The sequence below is a fragment of the Dendropsophus ebraccatus genome, chromosome 8 (genome assembly GCF_027789765.1).
Source record: "Dendropsophus ebraccatus isolate aDenEbr1 chromosome 8, aDenEbr1.pat, whole genome shotgun sequence".
In the NCBI taxonomy this organism is placed as follows: domain Eukaryota; kingdom Metazoa; phylum Chordata; class Amphibia; order Anura; family Hylidae; genus Dendropsophus; species Dendropsophus ebraccatus.
Window position 1 is genome coordinate 7,738,630 of NC_091461.1, and position 17,268 is coordinate 7,755,897.

General features: G+C 47.3%; 1 protein-coding gene across 1 annotated transcript in view; it reads left to right on the forward strand.

Annotated features, from left to right (window-relative positions):
• ABLIM1 (actin binding LIM protein 1) overlaps nucleotides 1-17,268 on the forward strand; it is a 179,601-nt gene that overhangs the window by 22,872 nt on the left and 139,461 nt on the right. The gene's annotated exons all lie outside the window — the stretch shown is intronic.

The window sequence follows — 17,268 nt, forward strand, 5'->3', positions numbered from 1 at the left end:
CCCAAGTGTCACTATCTTGTACCCCAAGTTTCAGCGTGTCACTATCCTGTACCACAAGTTTCAGCGTGTCCCTATCCTGTACCCCAAGTGTCACTATCCTGTACCCCAAGTGTCACTGTGTCACTATCCTGTACCACAAGTGTCATTATCCTGTACCCCAAGTGTCACTATCCTGTACCCCAAGTGTCACTATCATGTACCCCAAGTGTGAGCGTGTCACTATCCTGTACCCCAAGTATCAGCATGTCACTATCCTGTACCCCAAGTGTCAGTGTTTCACTATCCTGTACCCCAAGTGTCAGCATGTCACTATCATGTACCCCAAGTGTCAGCGTGTCACTATCATGTACCCCAAGTGTCAGCGTGTCACTATCCTGTACCCCAAATGTCACTATCCTGTACCCCAAGTGTCACTGTGTCACTATCCTGTACCACAAGTGTCATTATCCTGTACCCCAAGTGTCCCTGTCCTGTACCCCAAGTGTCCCTATACTGTACCCCAAGTGTCACTATCCTGTACCCCAAGTGTCACTATCCTGTACCCCAAGTGTCAGCGTGTCACTATCCTGTACCCCAAGTGTCATTATCTTGTACCCCAAGTTTCAGCGTGTCACTATCCTGTACCCCAAGTGTCAGCGTGTCCGTATCCTTTACCCCAAGTGTCACTATCCTGTACCCCAAGTGTCACTATCCTGTACCCCAAGTGTCACTATCCTGTACCCCAAGTGTCAGCGTGTCACTATCCTGTACCCCAAGTGTCACTATCATGTACCCCAAGTGTCAGCGTGTCACTATCCTGTACCCCAAGTGTCACTGTGTCACTATCCTGTACCACAAGTGTCATTATCCTGTACCCCAAGTGTCACTATCTTGTACCCCAAGTTTCAGCGTGTCACTATCCTGTACCCCAAGTGTCAGCGTGTCACTATCCTGTACCCCAAGTGTCACTATCCTGTACCCCAAGTGTCACTGTGTCACTATCCTGTACCAGAAGTGTCATTATCCTGTACCCCAAGTGTCCCTATCCTGTACCCCAAGTGTCAGCGTGTCACTATCCTGTACCCCAAGTGTCACTATCTTGTACCCCAAGTTTCAGCGTGTCACTATCCTGTACCCCAAGTGTCAGCGTGTCCGTATCCTTTACCCCAAGTGTCACTATCCTGTACCCCAAGTGTCAGCGTGTCACTATCCTGTACCCCAAGTGTCACTATCCTGTACCCCAAGTGTCAGCGTGTCACTATCCTGTACCCCAAGTGTCACTGTGTCACTATCCTGTACCACAAGTGTCATTATCCTGTACCCCAAGTGTCACTATCTTGTACCCCAAGTTTCAGTGTGTCACTATCCTGTACCCCAAGTGTCAGCGTGTCACTATCCTGTACCCCAAGTGTCACTATCCTGTACCCCAAGTGTCACTGTGTCACTATCCTGTACCACAAGTGTCATTATCCTGTACCCCAAGTGTCCCTATCCTGTACCCTAAGTGTCAGCGTGTCACTATCCTGTACCCCAAGTGTCACTATCTTGTACCCCAAGTTTCAGCGTGTCTCTATCCTGTACCCCAAGTGTCAGCCTGTCATCCTGTACCCCAAGTGTCACTATCCTGTACCCCAAGTGTCAGCCTGTCATCCTGTACCCCAAGTGTCACTATCCTGTACCCCAAGTGTCAGCGTGTCACTCTTGCACACCCCATCTCTGTGCTTCCTCCCCTGTTATATTTGCATTGTTCAGTACTATGATTGAAGGGTAATAACAGGTGGTTCCTTTGCCACTGGCGCTGTATATGGCACGGCTCTCCTGGCTCTCCCGCCTCTCCTGCCTCTTTTGGCTCTCCTACCTCTCCTGGCTCTCCCGGCTCTCCTCGCTCTTCTGCCTCTCCTGGCTCTCCCGCCTCTCCTGGCTCTCCCGGCTCTTCTGCCTCTCCTGGCTCTCCCGGCTCTTCTGCCTCTCCTGGCTCTTCTGCCTCTCCTGGCTCTCCCGCCTCTCCTGGCTCTCCCGCCTCTCCTGGCTCTTCTGCCTCTCCTGGCTCTCCCGCCTCTCCTGGCTCTTCTGCTTCTCCTGGCTCTAACGGCTCTCCTGCCTCTCCCGGCTCTCCTGCCTCTCCTGGCTCTCCCGGGTCTCCTGGCTCTCCCGGCTCTCCTAGCTCTCCCGACTCTCCTGCCTCTCCTGCCTCTCCCGGCTCTTCTGCCTCTCCTGGCTTTCCCAGCTCTCCTGCCTCTCCCACCTCTCCTGGCTCTCCCGACTCTCCTGGCTCTCCCGGCTCTTCTGCCTCTCCTGGCTTTCCCAGCTCTCCTGCCTCTCCCACCTCTCCTGGCTCTCCCGGCTCTTCTGTCTCTCCTGGCTTTCCCAGCTCTCCTGCCTCTCCTGCCTTTCCTGGCTCTCCCGCGTCTCTTGGCTTTCCCTGCTCTCCTGCCTCTCCCGCCTCTCCTGGCTCTCCCGGCTCTACTGCCTCTCCTGGCTCTCCCTGCTCTTCTGCCACTCCCGACTCTTCTGCCTCTCCTGGCTCTCCCGGCTCTTCTGCCACTCCCGGCTCTTCTGCCTCTCCTGGCTCTCCCGCCTCTCCCGGCTCTTCTGCCTCACCTGGCTCTCCCGGCTTTGCCGGCTCTCCTGGCTTTCCCGTCTCTCCAGCCTCTCCTGGCTTTCCCGGCTCTCCTGCCTCTCCCGGCTCTCCTTGTTCTCCTGTTCCCAGTAATGAGCCGTTCCCTGGGACTTTGTTATATACAAATTACTGCCCATAATAACTTCCTGTTGTGCAAGTCCCATCAGTATAACGAGTGAGAGCTCCATGTCCAGCATTATGACATCATCAGTCAGACGCTGCAGTACGGTATTATACGGTATTATAACAGTCTGGATGTGATGATTCCCAGGTGTGAATAACTTCTCATATCCATTGTAGTTATTGTCAGGGAATGATCGTCAGCTCCTTCATGTTTCTATATAATGGGATGAGGTCATCCCTACAGTTCACCATCCCCACCAATAGTCGCCTGTATACTCCTTTACCCATCAGGCAGGATGTAGGTATTGATGTGGATGGTGATTTGGTCCTGACCATCCGTCCTCAGTGCAGCCCATCTCTCCAGCACAGCGCAGTGGCGCCCCCTCCTGTCCCTGCCTGCAGCAGATGGAGATCACTGCGCTTTCCCCTGCTTATTATTGGAGGGGATTATACTCATCTTATTGTCATCATCTTGTTCCCTTTTTAATCCTATTTTGTTGTGGCCTGAAATGTGTCTCCCTGCTGTTCATCATGGTGTTCATCCTGAGCTCATCGCCATCATCCTCTTGTGTGAGGTCATCACCCAGACACTGAAAGCTGGCTCACCCTCTGTGTTCTCTCCTGCCCATGGAGCTCTGACATTCTATCTGTGAACCAGGAAGGTCAGGATGAACAAGGTTTAGGTCATAGGTTTAGGGCAGGGATAGCTAAAGCTTTGGCTGTCCAGGCATGATGGGAATTGTAGTTTATCAACAGCTGGAGGTCCGCAGGTTCCCCATCACTGATTTAGGGTTTAGGTCCGTATAATAAACCGCTGCAGGACTGCAGTCTGTGTAAATGAGGTTGTATCTGCCGCAGGTGCACAGTGTCCTGCAGCCTCCACTCACATCAATGGGACAGATCTGCTGTGTGTGAATTATTATTACAGCATCTGTAGGAGGTATTTATTCAAAGCAAAAAACGGGTGGAGGAGCAAATGTAAGGGTGGTATTACATGGAACGATTATCGTTCGAAAAATCGTTAAATCGTTCGGATTTGAACGATAATCATTTCGTGTAATAGCAGGCAACAATTAAACGACCAACGAGAAATCGTTGATCGTTTAATAGGATCCGGACCTATTTTTATCGTTTGATCGTTCACTCATCGTTCGCACATCGTTCGGTGGAATAAGAATTCACAGCTGAAACGTACGCAATAGCGACGACTAAACGACCGCAAGAACGATCATTAATAACGATCATCGTTTCGTGTACTTGGGCGAACGATTTCGGGTCGTTTGCCTTAGCGGTCGTTTAGATCGTTTATCGTTAATCGTTAGTCGTCGGAAAATTGCTTGGTGTAATAGTACCCTAAGTGTGAACCCAGCCTTAATACTGTAGGAGTGTAGGTGTGCTCAGGTGTGTCCCTGTATACCTCCTCCAGACACTGCAGTGTAATACTAGCCTGAGGAGTCAGTTCACAATGGACAGCCCTGGAAACCATCAAGTAGGATAATGTCTGTTGACTGATCTTATAGGTGTAGTCTAGCGGGAAACAAAATCAAATCTATTGGTGTCAGAAAGTTATATAAATTTGTAAAATTACTTTTACAGTCTCTCTGCTGCCACCTCTGTCCATTTTTAACAACTGTCAAGTTCAGCAACAAATCCCCATAGAAAACCTTTTACTTCTCTGGACAGTTCCTGACATGGACAGAGGTGGCAGCAGAGAGCACTGTGTCATACTGGAAACAATACACCACTTTCTGCAGGACATACAGCAGCTGATAAGTACTGGAAGACTGGCGATTTGTTAATAGGAGTAAATTTCGTTTCCTATGAGAAAAAAACAACAACAATAAAACATGTTTTGGAGAAGTAAATTTCGTTCCCTTTAATATGATGTGATTCTGGGTCAGGCTTCTGGAGGGATTCTGTGTTTTCTGACCAGACGGAAACCCAGTGACGCTTCCTGACCTTCCTGCTTCACCCTCCCCTGAGATTCACTCTTGCACCAGGATTGTGACATTTTTGCACCAGAAAACTAGTGAACGTGATTTGTCTGACGTTTATTATTTGTTTTGGACACTTCTGGGTGTGTTTTATGGGAACGGGAGCAACGACTTATGTGACTCCAAACACCCAGAACTACTCTGACACTCTCATTATAGAGACTTGTCCCAAGCTTCTTGTACATAGGAACAGTAATTCGCTGATGGTTTCCATTAGCTGTTTGTACACGGCATAAAGTAAATGGAACCATTTGCAAAATCCTGTTATAAAGGAAGCCTCTCCACGGACGAGCGAATTATAGGCTTCTGTATGACGGACGGACGCAAGTCCTGATCTGACCGCAGGCAGTAATACAGACTGAGACATGCGTCTGCAATATGTCAGTGTTAAACTGGCCTAGATGATCTGATGCCAGATTGGACACTTGGTGGCTTCAGAGCTGATGTTCTCTTTGAGTGGAGTGTTATAAACTGAAGGCCCTATTCCACGGGTCGTTTAGAGGAGCAATATCGTTCGTATTCGGCCGATATCGACCGCTACGAACGATATTCGTCCCGTGGAATAGAGTGCAACGATCAGCCGACATCGTTCATGTCGGCTGATCGTTGCAGTCGCTTGTTTTTCAACATGTTGAAAAACAAGCGACTGATATAGCAGCGATCTGCTGCCGGCGCTCCGTTGAATAGGAGCATCGGCAGCAGATGCTGCTATATCCTATGGGCTGCCCGGACGATCAGCGATCCCCCGGGCAGCCCCCCCAGCAGCTCCCCGCCGCCCCTCCCGCACTCACCCGCTCGCTGACGCCGCGTTGAATAGCGGCGGCAGCGAGCGGGGAACGAGGAGCAAACGAGCGCTAATAGCGCTCATTTGCTCCTTCAAACGACTCGTGGAATAGGGGCATAAGGCTGGGTTCACACTGCGTTTTTGCAACCTTTTTTTTTTTCATCCGTTTTTTGCAAAAAAAAAAAAAACTGGATGCAAAAACAGATGTGTTTGTGTGCATCCGTTTTGATCCATTTTCCATCATAAAAAAGGGACGAAAAACACATCAAATTGCATCAGTTTTTTTAGCGTACACAAAAACCCGTTGACATCTTTTTTTGAGTACGCTAATAAAAAAAATGTTTTGATCCGTTTTTTTTTATAAATGGATGTCAATGGGATGCACAAAAATGCATTCTTTTTTTCATTCACTTTCTGCATAAAAGGGGTGACAAAAAAGTGCGACCCCGGCCTAAATCCCATCTTGGAGTGACTATCATTATTTCCTATATTTGACTATTTCTGTAGTTTTGGATTAAAGAAGCCTTTTTGTAGCAGAGACGGAGTAACCCCGGGCGGCAGGATTTCTGCTGTGCTGGAGGTTTCCTGCAGAACGTCTCTTCTACATGACTAACCATTGGCTGGGCGGCCGCAGCATTACTCACCCCACTAGTCATGTCGCAGCTCTGTGTCCTTCTCTATAATTTATCCCTCTGCTTCATTGTTCTAATCCTGTGCAGTGATGAGACCACAGAATGCCATGGCCAGGGCGGGGCCGCCGCCGCTCGCTGCGCCAATCATAAAATCACCCCACGGATTAGCTGTGATTGTTATGATGTTATATTGTGTTACCTTCTTATGTTATTATTGGTGTGACTAACAGGAGCCGTAAAATGGGACAGACTTATTAATGACATACAGCCTTTTTTGTCTAAATGATTGGCATCAGGATGAGAAATGTGTATAATATGGATGGCGAGTTGCATCGGTATGAGGGGTCAACTAAAATTATGTTGTAGTACTACAGTCTGGTCATTCTTTAAAGGATTAGTTCACCCCCCAAAAATACTTTCAAATCTACTGGTGACAGAAAGTGCTAAAGATTTGTAATTTACTTCTATTAAAAAATCTCTAGTCTTCCAGTACTTATCAGCTGCTGTATGTCCTGCACAAAGTGGTGTATTCTCTCCAGTCTGACACAGCGCTCTCTGCTGCCACTTCTGTCCATGTCAGGAACTGTCCAGAGCAGGAGAGGTTTTCTATGGGGATTTACTGCTGCTCTGGACAGTTCCTGACATGGACAGAGGTGGCAGCAGAGAGCGCGGTATCAGACTGGAGAGAATACACCACTTCCTGCAGGACATACAGCAGCTGATATGTACTGGAAGACTGGAGATTTTTTAATAGAAGTAAATTACAAATCTATATAACTTTTTGACACCAGTTAATTTGAAAAAAAAATAATAATAATAATTTTTTTAGATGAACAACCCCTTTAATAGAAATCAGTCAGATGCAATTGAGGTTCCAGTCTGCTGACACTGTTATATGCTGTTAGGACAAGCAGACACATGGTACCCTCCATATATCTGTCTGTGCTTCCAGAGATGAGATCTCCGACCATCATGTCATCCACTCTGCATCTATCATCCCCGACCTCCAGCTCTTTAGTTGTAGCAAAAAGTCACCTCCCCTCATCTATTGAAAGCTGCACACTCCTCTTCTGAAATACTCTGTTCTGCTGGGAGGAGCTGGCACAGTCCCCTTTGGAGATACTCTGTGACTCTCTCTCTTTTGCGACTACACCTGACAGGTGCACAAAATACTTTGAGGCCCGTATCTCTCAGGACTTGCTGGGAGTAGTAGTTTTGCAGTTTTTTGGGATCACTGTATAGACTCTATGGGCATCGTAGAACTTCCAAGTAACTCTTCAGGTGATGGCTGTGCTGCTGGATGCAGCTGGGTGTGATACTCCATGTTATCAGGTTATTGGCTGTAGCCGAGCTGTTACAATGTTGTATAATAGAGATGAATGGTTGCTGCCCCCTGCTGGTCAAGTACTGGTCCATTAATAGAATATTGTCCTAATAATGGCCGGGGGTCTGGCCCCCTCAGATGTCACTACTTGCGTCTGTATGTGATGTGACTCATTCACTGCGCATAGGGGGATTCACAACGCACTGATCCGCAGCTTCTTCAGTGTAACTCACCAAAGGAGAACTCCGGAGATTACAAATGACCTCTTATTACATTGGTCTATGCTGCGTTTACACGGAACGATTATCGTGCGAATTTGCACGATAACGATCGAATTCGAAAGATAATCGTACGTGTTAACGCAGCGAACGATCGAACGACGAGCGAGAAATCGTTCATTTTGATCTTTGAACATGTTCTTAAATCGCCGTTTGTCGTTCGCAAAAAATTCGCAGATCGTTCCGTGTTAACAGTCTTTCACCGATTTTGCAAAACGAATTTTCCGTACGATATATCGTTCCGTCTAAACACTGATCGTTATAAAAAAAAATCATTACTTCGAAGTCGTTAATCGTACCATCGGGCGAATTATCGCTCCAGGTAAACCCAACATAAGATTCTTATATAGAGGAGAAGAGGGGGGCCTCACTATGCAGAGGCTGCCGGACACTGCGCCCGTGCTGGGCAGCACTCCCTTTGGTGTGCCGTATATAAGAATGGGGAAGAAACCCTCCTCATTATAGCGCTAGAACAGAGCAGGAGATTGGGAACGGCAAGGATTATAGCCCTGCAGTTCCAGACACAGACATTGGTGGCAGCAGAGGAGTCATGTCGCCCCTTACTGCTACCAGGCATTGGAAGTATGTTTGCAAATTGAAAAGTATGCACATTTCTAAATAAAGATATACAACAATGTATTATAACTTTATTAAATCAATGTATGAGCAAAAAAAAAAAATAAATGTCCTTCAGGAAGTGATGCATTCTCTCCAGTCTGACACAGTGCTCTCTGCTGCCACCTCTGTCAATGTCAGGAACTGTCCAGAGCAGGAGAGGTTTTCTATGGAAATTTGCTGCTACTCTGGACAGTTCCTGACATGGACACAGTTGGCAGCAGAGAGCACTCTGTCAGACTGGAGAGAATACTCCACTTCCTGCAGGACATACAGCAGCTGATAAGTACTGGAAGACTGGAGACATTTAAATAGAAGTGAATCTGTATAACTTTCTGACACCAGTTGATTTGAAAGAAAAAGATTTTTGCTGGAGTACTCCTTCAATGAAAAGTTCTTCACTTTATCGGGGGCAATAGTTTGGCATGATTTCACCCTTACCTCGGCATATTTATTCTTTTTTGCACCATTTTAGGTCCCATTTGCACCTTGCTTTTTGGCAAAGTGAAGGGGAAACTTAAGTTTTTTAAGAGATCTAGGGGAAAAATTATCACAGGGTATAAAATATAGACTGGTGTAGCCTGCTCACAGCAACCAATCACAGCTCAGCTTTCATCTCTGGTGAAATAAAAGCTGAACCGTGATTGGTTGCTGGGTTTAGATTACACCATGATTAAGGAATTGTTATTCCGAAACGCATCGGCGCTATTTTAATCACTGTATGGATTTTTAAAGCTTATGGAATAAAGTTTTCTACGATTTTTTCACTGCATGGAGCTGTGGACTTCACTCTTTTGCATTCACACTATTCTATATGTTAGTCCCTTTGATATATCTGGCCCATAGTGTTTGTGACTTTTTAAAGGGGTTATCCAGCGCTACAAAAACATGGCCACTTTCCCCCTACTGTTGTCTCCAGTTTGGGTGGGGTTTTGAAACTCAATTCCATTGAAGTAAATGGAGCTTAATTACAAACTGCATCTGAACTGGAGACAACAGTAGGGGGAAAAGTGGCCGTGTTTTTGTAGCGCTGGATAACCCCTTTATCCTGTTTCCGCACATTCACATTCATTCTTCACTGGGCACCAGTGGAAATGCTTGTCGCATGGATTTGATCAGAATGCACATGTGCATAATGAGAAGTGCATGTGCATGATGAGAAGTGCATGTGGATGATGAGAAGTACATGTGGATGATGAGAAGTGCATGTGGATGATGAGAAGTGCAATTGGATGATGAGAAGTGCATGTGTATGATAAGTGTATGATGAGAAGTGTATGATGAGAAGTGCATGTGGATCATGAGAAGTGTATGATGAGAAGTGCATGTGTATGATGAGAAGTGCATGTGTATGATGAGAAGTGCATGTGGGTGATGAGAAGTGCATGTGTATGATGAGAAGTGTATGATGAGAAGTGCATGTGCATGATGAGAAGTGCATGTGTATGATGAGAAGTGCATGTGTATGATGAGAAGTGCATGTGTATGATGAGAAGTGCATGTGCATGATGAGAAGTGCATGTGTATGATGAGAAGTGCATGTGTGTGATGAGAAGTGCATGTGTGTGATGAGAAGTGCATGTGGGTGATGAGAAGTGCATGTGTATGATGAGAAGTGTATGATGAGAAGTGCATGTGGATGATGAGAAGTGCATGTGTATGATGAGAAGTGCATGTGGGTGATGAGAAGTGCATGTGGATGATGAGAAGTGCATGTGTATGATGAGAAGTGCATGTGGGTGATGAGAAGTGCATGTGGGTGATGAGAAGTGCATGTGGATGATGAGAAGTGCATGTGTATGATGAGAAGTGCATGTGGGTGATGAGAACTGCATGTGGATGATGAGACGTACGTTTCCGGCAGACATCTTAAATCTGATCAGGAATTTATATACAATGTATAGTAGAAAGTTTCAGAACTTGTCATGGCTTATTATGTGTATGAACATTGCCATCAGCTCCTGTGAAGTCCTGTACATTAGATACCTGTATATATAGAGAGTGCGCTGTGCGGTTGGCATCTTTTATTGTCTATTAAATATTTCATCTTCTTTGTCTGACCACAGCCGAGGATAATGGCAGAAGGAGCCGTACATAGTGTGAGGGTGAGGCAAGAGTTAATACAATATAAATGAAGGCATAAAAATAATATTCTTAAAGTGACTGTACCACCAGGCCCAGGCTGAAGCACTGGAGGCCGACCCACCCTTAGTGGGAGGAAACCCCTGCCCCTCTATGATAGGGTTCCATTGATTCTAATGGAGTCACTAGGGTTTCTTCCCACTAAGGGTGGGTCGGCCGCCTCCAGTGCTTCAGCTTGGGCCTGGTGGTACAGTCACTTTAAAGCTGAAGCAAGTAGGAGCTGTGCTGTGTAGAGGGGAGCTGTGGTGTGTAGAGGGGAGCTGTGGTGTGTGGAGGGGAGCTGTGGTGTGTAGAGGGGAGCTGTGGTGTGTGGAGGGGAGCTGTGCTGTGTAGCGGGGAGCTGTGGTGTGTGGAGGGGAGCTGTGGTGTGTGGAGGGGAGCTGTGGTGTGTGGAGGGGAGCTGTGCTGTGTAGAGGGGAGCTGTGCTGTGTGGAGGGGAGCTGTGGTGTGTAGCGGGGAGCTGTGCTGTGTGGAGGGGAGCTGTGGTGTGTAGCGGGGAGCTGTGCTGTGTGGAGGGGAGCTGTGCTGTGTAGCGGGGAGCTGTGGTGTGTGGAGGGGAGCTGTGGTGTGTGGAGGGGAGCTGTGGTGTGTGGAGGGGAGCTGTGGTGTGTGGAGGGGAGCTGTGGTGTGTGGAGGGGAGCTGTGGTGTGTGGAGGGGAGCTGTGGTGTGTAGAGGGGAGCTGTGCTGTTATAATTGTAGGGTCCTTCCTGCTATTTTATGTGGCCCTTGGTTCCTGGTTGCACCTGTCTGCAGCATTTGGTTACACATGGGGGGTCCTGCTCTGTGACCGGAGGAAATTGAGGCAGATTCCTGGGGGTCAGTCAGGTGTATAATATGGAGCGGATGATATCCCATTCCAGGATCATGGCGTCAGTGTATACTCCGCTGGGTGTTCATGTGCTGGATGTGACCCAGATCCTGGTGCCCATTCAGCACGTCTGGGGATGAGCTTTATCCCATACATGTTTCCTTGTTCACAGACATCTTTATTCGTACAATGTCTGTACCCCTAGTATGTATGTCTGTACCCCTAGTATGTATGTCTGTACCCCTAGTATGTATGTCTGCACCTCTAGTATATATGTCTGTACCCCTATAGAATGACGGCCACAATCCCAGCGTCAGATGATGAATAATACTCTATCACCCTCCATCCCTATCCCGCATTGTATCCCCAGACTACACTCCTCTAATTCCTTCTCCACATCCAGAGAGACTGAACCTTGTTGTATTGAGTTTTGTTGCTACAGATGCGTGGGGAGGCTGGTGGCAGCCTGGTGTCAGGTGTGCCTGGTGTCTGCATTGTGTAGTATGATGACTGGGCACCCAGGGGGGTGACACACCATATGGTTACACTGCACACTCCACCGAGCATCTGTCCTGCTGCATCTGTACAAAGCTCAACATCTCCTCTGTCAGTGATCAGATCAGCATGAAGATGGACGTATGATGGCAGATCAGCATGGAGATGGATGTATGATGGCAGATCAGCATGGAGATGGATGTATGATGGCAGATCAGCATGGAGATGGATGTATGATGGCAGATCAGCATGGAGATGGATGTATGTTGGCAGATCAGCATGGAGATGGATGTATGATGGCAGATCAGCATGAAGATGGACGTATGATGGCAGATCAGCATGGAGATGGATGTATGATGGCAGATCAGCATGGAGATGGATGTATGATGGCAGATCAGCATGGAGATGGATGTATGATAGCCAGGGCCGGTTTTAGGCTAAGTGAGGCCCTGGGCAAAATTAAAAATGGGGCCCCAATTAAATGTACCATGTTTGCTGTAGATTGGATGCAGTGTTTCATCATTCATTTTCATAGCTTAGTTCTGGCCCTGCATTCTGAATATCTGCTGCAGGAATGTAGTGACCGCCATGTTTAACTAATTAACTGCCAGTAAAAATAATAAAGAGCAACTGCTTACCTGCCTGCGCACCCTCGCCACGCTCCTCCATGAGTCTCTTGGTCTCTGCACTCAGCCACTCAATGTGCTGTCCTGCTGCAGCCTGTGATTGGTTGAGCGGCTATCAGTGAGCAGGGACCCAGAGACTCCTCAAACAGGAGCATGGACAGGTAAAAGCAGACAGGTAAGCATGAGCAGGTAATCATGGGCTGGTTATTATTTTTACTGGCATCTAATTAGTTAAACATGGCCGTCACTACATTCCCATAGTAGAATGAATATCCTATGTAAGAATCCCGGGCCATTGACTATAATGATACTGAGTATTGCAGCGGATTTGCTGAGAAACTTGCAGCATGAAAGCCACTGCAAACTCGCTACATGTAAATGCACACTAAGGGTACATGCACACGTACTGACTCACAGCGGAAATCTCGCTGCGAGTTTGGCAGCAAGATCTGCTATGAGTTAATATCCTGCCAGGTCCTGTGCACACATACTCACAGCGGTAGTATGTAATGCAGCTGCCCCCTTAACCCCTTCCTCCGCTGTGTATATACATTACTTCTCTCCTGCACGGGGTCCCGGCGTCCTGCTCTCCCGCCCAGCCAATCAGTGGCTGCGGCTGGGCTAAACACTGATTGGCCGGGCGGGAGAGCAGTACGCCGGGACCCCGTGCAGGAGAGAGGTATACAGAGAGCGGGAGCTGGGTGGGAATGGAGGAAGGGGTTAAGGGGGTGCATTACATACTCAAAAACATGGCCACTTTTCCCCCTACTCTTGTCTCCAGGTCAGGTGTGGTTTGCAATTAAGCTCCATTTACTTCAATGGAACTGAGTTTCAAAACCCCACCCAAAATGGAGACAACAGTAGGGGAAAGTGGCCATGTTTTTGTAGCGCTGGATAACCCCTTTTCAGACCGCTGCGAGTATGTGTGCACAGGACCTGGCAGGATATTAACTCGTAGTGGATCTCGCTGCCAAACTTGCAACGAGATTTCCGCTGCGAGTCGGTACGTGTGCACGTACCCTAAAGGCAGATTTGTTTTACTTCGTACATATCAATAAGAATCTGCTTTGCTCCTCTCTAGTACCTGCATTAGATGGTTTGCTTGGCAGCTGTGCCACATGGCGAGCAGCAGTTTCTCTACATAGCCAATGTAAAATTGGGCAGAAAAGAGCTGCGCTGCACAGCGGTATTGTCACTTATCTAAACCTCTGACATGTCGGGGAGAGACCTGCTGAAATTGTCAGTTATAAGTGGGTGAAGCACGCAGTAGTGCACTTCACTCCCTGGCTGATTCACTCACTCCACAGACTAGAAATCAGACCTTGCACTGCGCACATCACCCGCTTATAAGTGGTGATCCCCATAGGTCTCTGAATGACATGTCACAAGATATGACAAATGACAGCACTGCTTTAATACCTCAATATATTATGAATATAATACAATACACCTTATACAGTGTGTGTGTATATATATATATATATATATATATATATATAGCCACTTCTTATAATACTTATGTATTGAGGCACTTTATATTTACTCTATATTGAGGTGTTACTAGCAAGGTGCACTACATTGTATTATATCCACTACGCATTGTGATGTTTACTTGTACATGAGAACACAGACATACACAGTCTCAGGCTATGTTCACACAACGTATGTTTTGTATCAATCACGGCTGTTGTTGCAATTTGCAACAATGGCCGTGATTTATACAAAATGCACGTTCTATTGAAATTAATGGAATCTTGGCCGGAGTGTATACACATAGTACATATATATATATACACATACACATGGTATACACTCAAGCCGGGGTTCCATCTGGCCACACTAAAAACCGTCGTTTCCGTTTTTTGTGTCCACTATTCATTGAATAGTGGCCACAGAGAAGCTGTCAGTTCACACAATGGAGCGTCTGGCTTCAGCCACACACTCCATTGTGAGCATTGGTGTATTCGGATGCAGGCGCACACTGTGTGCGCTTACATCCGGATTCACCAGAAGTGAAGATCATTCGGCCTGTACTGCTGTAGCATCCAGGATGATCTTCAGTAACACCGGCGATTCGACCGGGTCACAGAAAGGCCGGTGTTATACGTAGTGTAAACCTGGCCTCACACATACAATCTCACACATATTTAAACACACATTATTATGCATAAATATCCAGTACACACACAGACACACACCATACACACTGAATATACATTATATATTAGTACACCCCCAAACACATGATATAACTGTACACACACACCCATACACATTATATAACAGTACGACCCCCCCAAACATGATATAACTGTACACACACACACACACCCCCATACACATTATATAACAGTACGACCCCCCCAAACATGATATAACTGTACACACACACACACACACACACACCCATACACATTATATATTAGTACACCCTCCAAACACATTTACACACACACCCCCATACACATTATATAGTACCCACATATACACTCTCACATATATCTAAAAACACATTATGCATATGTAAACCTCCAGTACACACGCACGCACACCTACACATTGACTATACATTACATAAGAATACACCCCCCATACACATTATAGAACAGTACAACCCCCCATACACATTATATAGCAGTACACCCATACACTATATACACTATATACACATATACTTACATTAGTAGTTGGTAGTTAATAATTCAGCAGCTGATGACAGGGCCGGACTGGGAGCCTCATGCTGCTGCTGCTGGTTTCTTCCTCCTCTTTCCTGTTGTCCCGACTGCCAGCAGTGTAACATTACACCAGCTGCAGCAGCAGGACAGGAAGCCTGGTGTGTACGGGACCTTGGGAAGGAGAAGGGGGGGAGGGGAGGTGTCGGCTCCAGCAACAGGACAGGACAGGACCCTCAGTGTAAGGAACCTCAGGGAAGGGGGAGTGTGGGCTCCAGCAGCAGCAGCTCCTCAGTGCAGGGGACCTCAGGGAAGGAGGCGGGGGAGGGGGGTGTCGGCTCCAGCAGCCGCTCTGTCAGCCTGTGCTTAGAGCAGAGCTCCCTCTGCCCTGGTGCAGGCTGCTGCCGTGTATTCCTGAATCTGACACCCAGGAATCACGGCAGCTGCAGGGGGCCCCCTGGGGGATGGGGGCCCTGGGCAACTGCCTTGTTTGCCCCCCCCTAACGCCGGCCCTGATGATAGCAGATCAGCATGGAGATGGATGTATGATGGCAGATCAGCATGGAGATGGATGTATGATGGCAGATCAGCATAGAGATGGATATATGATGGCAGATCAGCATGGAGATGGATGTATGATGGCAGATCAGCATGGAGATGGATGTATGATGGCAGATCAGCATGGAGATGGATGTATGATGGTAGTAGATCAGCATGGAGATGGATGTATGATGGCAGATCAGCATGGAGATGGATGTATGATGGCAGATCAGCATGGAGATGGATGTATGATGGCAGATCAGCATAGAGATGGATATATGATGGCAGATCAGCATGGAGATGGATGTATGATGGCAGATCAGCATGGAGATGGATGTATGATGGCAGATCAGCATGGAGATGGATGTATGATGGTAGTAGATCAGCATGGAGATGGATGTATGATGGCAGATCAGCATGGAGATGGATGTATGATGGCAGATCAGCATGGAGATGGATGTATGATGGCAGATCAGCATGGAGATGGATGTATGATGGCAGATCAGCATGGAGATGGATGTATGATGGCAGATCAGCATGGAGATGGATGTATGATGGCAGATCAGCATGGAGATGGATGTATGATGGCATATCAGCATGGAGATTGATGTATGATGGCAGATCAGCATGGAGATGGATGTATGATGGCAGATCAGCATGGAGATGGATGTATGATGGCAGATCAGCAGTCACTATGGAAGGATTTATGATGGGAGATCAGCAATCACTGTGGATAGATGATGGGAGATGAGCAGTAACTATGGATGATGGGAGATCAGCAGTCACTATGGATAGATGATGGGAGATCAGCAGCCACTATGGATAGATGATGGGAGATCAGCAGCCACTATGGATAGATGATGGGAGATCAGCAGTCACTATGGATAGATGATGGGAGATCAGCAGCCACTATGGATAGATGATGGGAGATCAGCAGTCACTATGGATAGATGATGGGAGATCAGCAGCCACTATGGATAGATGATGGGAGATCAGCAGCCACTATGGATAGATGATGGGAGATCAGCAATTAATATGGATAGATGATGGGAGATCAGCAGTCACTATGGATAGATGATGGGAGATCAGCAGTCACTATGGATAGATGATGGGAGATCAGCAGTCACTATGGATAGATGATGGGAGATCAGCAGTCACTATGAGAGTCACATCTGCTGCACATGAAATTTACTAAGCTTATTGATTTATATTGTGTGTGTCCCTCCCAGCATGAAGGACAGACAGCAAATTCCACTGGGAGAGCTTCCTCCTGTGCTCAGTGTCGCCCCCTGATTATTGACAGTTGTATAGGTCTGACCTCCAGACTAATACGTCATACCCGCAGCCATACAGTGTACCAAACCGTTAGGAGAAGTGAGGGAATCAGGGCCGTATTTACCACTAGGCACCCGTGGTCCAGTGCCTAGGGCAGCACCTTGCAGGGGGGCAGCACCAGGGAGCAGGGGGACAGAAAAAACTAATTTTTTTGTTTTTATTTTTTTAGTTTCCCTCCTCCCGTTCACACTTGCCAGTAAATCTGGTGTCTGTTCCAGGGAGGTAGGGGGTATGGTGGTATTGGTCACGTCTGGTATCGCCAATAGGTTCGTGAAGATGGGGCGTCTTCAGGTTTAGTGC